Here is a 6000-nt window from a genome sequence, read left to right as displayed (position 1 = left end):
AAAAACTTCCTCTGATTACTCTGGCAAGCTTTTATTGCACTTGCTTTAAAGAGTCTGTTACTTCAGAATGTTGTTAACAAAATAGCAAAACAAAATACAGCTCTTCCACCCTTTCTGTTGTCATTTAACAGTGCAAAAAAGAACAAAATTTAACAAACTCATTTCAGTGAAGAAACACTTTCCAAAGGGATTCCCTTGCCATTACAGGAAACCAGGAGAAACATTTATCATAAGATGCTCCAGCTGCGTCCCACAGCTTCACAATGCTCTGCAGCAGGTGGTAGCTTACCCCTGCCAGGGGAGCCACATTTTGAAAATGCAGCTGTGGTGTTACCAGAGAGCAGAACCCATGGTTCTATTCTCAGTGGGATTTTTTCTCTCAGAACACAATGTAAGCATTAAAAAATGCTAACTGTAATAAAAAATAAAATTTGTGATGAGAGAGGGATGTAATTGAACCACATCTACAACAGAAGTAGAGTATTGGGGTGATTATGCATTTTGAAGGGTGGCTATATATTAATGCACTGATGTTAATCAGTGCATTGCCAATTAAATCTCATACAGCTACTAAGACCATTCCTCCTCATTTACCGTCACACAGAAATTTATAGGAGATACCTTTCTTCCAGTTATGACCTAAATATGCTGCAATGCATGGTTCTGAGTAGGCAGTGCCTTGCATATTAATCATTCTTGTCACTATTATGGAGGGCATTGTCTTGCGGTCAGGAGCTGAATCACATCCACTAGGATGATCACAGTTTAGTCAAGATTCCCTCTCGGAATCTGGCCCACAGGCATAATAAACACTAAGTCCAAGAAACAACAGCACTGAGTGACAGTTTTAGAACATATTTTGGCTTGATTTTTTTATACAAAAGGCAAACTGTGCAAAATTAGAAGTGGAACTAAAAGTTCCAGGGAATTCTTTCATTTTCAGCACGTAATTCATTCAAGATGCAACAAATTTTTAAAAAGGCTTCCATTTCAGTATCTTCTAAATGAAATATTTTTGATTTTCAGGTTAAAGCTATGTTTTCATTTAGAAAGTGATGAAATGAAGATAATCAGCATTTAAAAGTGTCTGTTCAGTTGAAAAAAATATATATTGCTTTTTAAATGAAAAACTATCATCTGCAAACTAGTGAATCCTACATGTTTACAGATGCAGCAATGGCCTGAAACTAAAAGTCAATTGATGTACACCTCAGCATTGCAGGAGATGTCTTACAACTCAGAAAAATCTTTTATATCCAGGATGGTATCCTCTACTATCTTTTATTTCATCTCTCTTTTGGTGAAAGCGATTTTTAAAAGTCTGAGTATGACTGCAAATTCTCTCTCTAAATCATAATTCTCAAGGCAACTAATGCTTTGATAAAGCATGCAAGCAATAAAGCCAGGTGCAAACGACAAATGCAGAGACCAACCTTGGAGGCACTGGAGGTGAGCTCCATGCCAGTGCCCCAGACCTCACAGACATCCCAGATTTGTATCTCCCTACAGCTTCTATCCCGTGCCACAAAACTGCCTGTTTTGGCCCCAGATAAATCTCACCCCACTTCTAGATGGCATTATAATGTCTTTGCTTTTCATATTGAAGGGGTAGTTAAGCTCAGAGTGAAGTGTATCCTACAAAAAAGAAATAAACCAAGACAGATACAGTCCTAAAGAGTAACAATCGTGATTACTTTAATGGAGCAACTCCAATAAGCATTCAGTAGTGCTGTTTAATTGAACTCTTAGGATTTTTCTACATTTGGAAGTTTACCAAAATTGCTAGTCAAGAGTAATTACCACGCTAAGCTCTTTAATTCAGCTTTAAAATGTCTTTTTCCTATTTAGTATAACCTATACTGGAACTATGCCTGAAGAGCTATTTTTGGAAGATTTCTAATGTAGGCATATCTTTACAATTATGAAAGAGACACACAGTACCATACACAAGGACCAGGCAATGAATATCCAGTCCAGAAAATCTCTCATTTGTTTTTGTGTGCATCAAATAGAGAATCAAATACAACTAATTTACACACAATAAGCTGTGAGTTAAAACAACAACTGAGAAGAGGCATCTCACCTACCTTGAGCATCTCAAGAATTTCTTAAGGGTTCTAAGCATTAAGTACAGTACTTCATTAATTCTTGTCATCTCCTTTCATTCACATTGGCTACTTAATTTCATTTCTTGACAGGTGTTAATTTGAACACCTTAAAGGAGTTTATACTGAAAAACTGTAGCTTGACGTTTATAGACCATTCTTATATAACTGAGGCAGTGATATAACAGTGAAAATAAGGTTTATGAAGAACCCATGCCTCAATGTCCCCTGGATAGAGAATAGCAGGAAACATTATTGGTTTGTATTCAGGTGGAAGCCTTAACGTAGATTGTCCTACATTACCTACAGTGATTAAGAGCTGTAGTCTCCTCTTTTGGGATTCACATGCATCAGAGTTCAAGCAGGGCACAGAAAAAATACAGTCAAGGCTGATTAAGAAAAAACTTGGAGTGATTGAATATCTGTGGAGATCTTGGAAATATAGCTCTTCTACATTTATTTCTAACTTTGGATCAAATAATACCTGAGAGTTTCAGCAGAAGCAAGAACAGGACTACATGGAGAATGATGCTTAATAGCCAAAGAATGCTTATCATCAGCAAAGCAAAAGAAAGGAATAGTTCTAGAGCTACTGCAAAATAGTACCGTAGTTCCCAGCTCTAGAACTCTAGTTCTAGAATTTTAGTTCTAGAGTTCTAGAATTTTAGTATTGATTTTGTCTTAATACCTTGTAAGGATATACTAAAACCTTAGCCATTTACCGGCTATATTAGCTATCTACTGAGAAGTGACAATAATTTCTCTGTTGAAATGAAGCATAAATGTGGTGTGCGCTGACTGAAGGAAGCTCTGTGTGAGATCATGCACAAACTCCCAGGCAGTCTTGTATATCAAGAAAAGATCTCATTTTATCTCATTACACCTATCATAATACGGGTCTAAAGTTAAGGGGTTGAACTTAGATACAGTGACATGAAACTGGTAAAACAATCCCATAGCTCTTTGGACATACTATTTGCATGTAATGTAGGCCTATCACTATTGTTTTTAATAACACGTTTTATGGTTTGTGGTGGAGTAAATGAAATGCATGTGGCTTACTACATCAGTTCAGGGTAGTAACACATCCTGGGTTTAATCAGATAATTACATTTGACTTGACTGCAGTGCCTCACATCCTGTCACTACACATTACTGCCATTGTACCCACAGTTGAGTTTGATGATTTGGAGGAGACTGACTGATCTAGTCTTACAACAAGGTAAATTGATTAATCTAGCATGGTACACAAAACGAAGTCTGGAAGCATAGGTCTCTTCTTATGAGTAATCACTAGATCACACACAGCTGCAAGAGTATCAGTGTTAAAAAAAAATGATGCTAATGAAGGCCAAAAAAGGTGCTGCCACTTTCTTCTAACAGTCCACTGAAGATGTGAAATAAGTGACTAATTTCCTTATTATTCTACATATGCTCTCTTTTCCTTGGGAAAATCACGCTCTGTCAACTATCCAGAATGAGAAATGGAAGTGTGCTGGGAACTACGGTACTATTTTGCAGTAGCAGGATCGTCATTTGCTAAACTCCCTAGCCCCAGAATGCTGCCCCATCTGCAAACTGAATGCAAGCTGCAGCCCATTGCAAAAGACATTGCACTAACACACTGCACTACTGCACTGCTACATCTTTAACACAACTATAAACGAGCCCCAGCTGCTGCTGCTCGTCTTTGCAGAGCAACTGCAATGAAACTATGCAGTAGCAATTCTGACAAAGCAAGATAACTATTCTCAACTGGTATAAATCAGAGTTATTTCACAGAAGGCAATGAACTGAAGCTAGTTTACAGCTCCTGGAGGTGTGGATCAAAATTCTATCAGCATAAAAGCTACTACATGGAGCTACTTAGAATTATTTGTGAAGCACCAAATCCCCAGAAACTTCTTTTCTGGTTATTAATCACACTATGCTTGTTATCCCCACCTGCTAATAGAATAGTTAGGAAAAGAATGCATTCCTATACAAAGTTCTGCCACATCTTTTCATACTGTATATTATTTTACTATTTTGCCTGAGAGTAAAACAAAACAACTTATCCTTCAAATCCCACATGAATTCAAGGAAGCCCAACTTAAAATTATATCAAGACAGAAAGCTACTTTCTGAGTTCTTGTGACCTACTGATGTTCTAATCAAGAGTTCTTTGTATATTTAACCAAGTATGACTACAGATGTTTGGCTCATTATCACCAGTTTTGAACACTACATCCTTCACTCCCAGACTCACAAGGAAGATCCAGTTTTTCAGTTCTCCCTTTCTGAAAAATCTAAGTCGACTTGGGAATGATATCAGACAACTCTTCCCATTCTTGAAGCTATTCTTGTTTATGAAATGCCAGATCACCACAAGCTGCAATGAAGATTATGAGATCCATTCAAAAATAATTGAAAGACACCATTTTGCAGAATATGCATTTGATAGAATTCTCTAACGCAGGTGCTGAGATAAATGTAATCGTCACATTTCTGTGTCATCATGAGAAATTGTACTTTGTGTGCCTGCCTACTGACGATAATCACTGTCAAACAGATACGTTCTCGGGTGCTGGAAAAAAGGCATTTGTTTCCTGCTTGCTGAAGTGAAAAAATTGCCTTACCAAGTGAAATATCTTTTGGCTTTCTCAGTGATTCTGTTGCAGTTGGATTCTTCGAAAATTTCTTCCTTCTAAATAGGCGGCTACTTTTGTGGCTGTATGAGACTCTGAGGGTCCTAGCATAAAGGTGAAGGTAAACCAGGTCCTGTTACCAGGTCTTGCAAACAGATTCTCAACTAACTTGAAAATGATACTAAATAAACAGAAGATATTGTCTTAGATGTTGCTTTCCTTGCTAATAATTTTTCCTTTCCTGACACGTCTTCGCTTCAGAGCTGACACAAAAGTGTATATTAAATGTCTCCTTTAATTTTTGCATGATGTTGGTTATGTATCATCAGAGATTTTTAACAGGACAAGAACTATAGCAGGAGAACAATCTGTACCTGTCTGCAAAGGCTTTACCAGAAATCATAAGATGTAATTGAATGCAAATTAATAAGTTATGATGAGTAATATTTTACACCAAAAAGATGTTGCTTAATATATACATATTATCCACAAAACTCATATCTGTATTTGGGACTCTGTCCTTACAGATAGCCAGAGAGTAAAAAATTACAATCCATGACTTTGCTAAATAGTGAGGTAGATTCAACTGCTACAATTGCTCATGTCTTTTCTACTTTATATTTGAACGTTTCATAAATACTGAAGTACTTCTTGCCTCTAATGAGAGTAGAAAAGCTAATCGCAAGTATTTGCAAGGCAAGAACAAATTAGTAAACTCAAACTCTGAGATGAATTATTGACATGTGTTAATTTTCTCCAGAGGTATTCCTTCACCACCAGATATGTTTGTAATTTACAGTAAGAACTCTCAGCACACAAATTAGGATTACAGTAATTACTTCCCAGCTCGTTCATCTTGCCGGAAGTCTTATGGAGAAGTGTGTCAATGGAAGTCAAAGAGTAAACCATAATTTAAAATAGATTCTAATAATTGCAGTCTGTACAAAAGTGGCAGAATTTTTACTCACAGAACAGCGTTCTGTAGCATCACAGAGCCATATCACTTGCTGAAGCACTATCTCAGTTTCCAATAGGGAACAGAGACAGAGTAGCTAAAAAATTTGTTTAAAGACAATGGTGCACACCAATGGTGAAACAGGGATTTGAAAGAAGGAAATAGCCATGTTCATCCCACAGTCAATTCACGTACAGGTGCTGCCTCTAAATGAATTTTGCAAGTCCAAAACAAAAGTTTTCCACCTGACAAATATATTGCAAATACAGGAGTCCAATAAGTGGCAAAGAAATGGGAGAATTTTTTTAGCATC

Source organism: Meleagris gallopavo, chromosome 8, assembly GCF_000146605.3.
Source record: "Meleagris gallopavo isolate NT-WF06-2002-E0010 breed Aviagen turkey brand Nicholas breeding stock chromosome 8, Turkey_5.1, whole genome shotgun sequence".
In the NCBI taxonomy this organism is placed as follows: domain Eukaryota; kingdom Metazoa; phylum Chordata; class Aves; order Galliformes; family Phasianidae; genus Meleagris; species Meleagris gallopavo.
The sequence above is the reverse complement of the archived record's forward strand: the minus strand, read 5'-3'. Positions refer to the sequence as shown.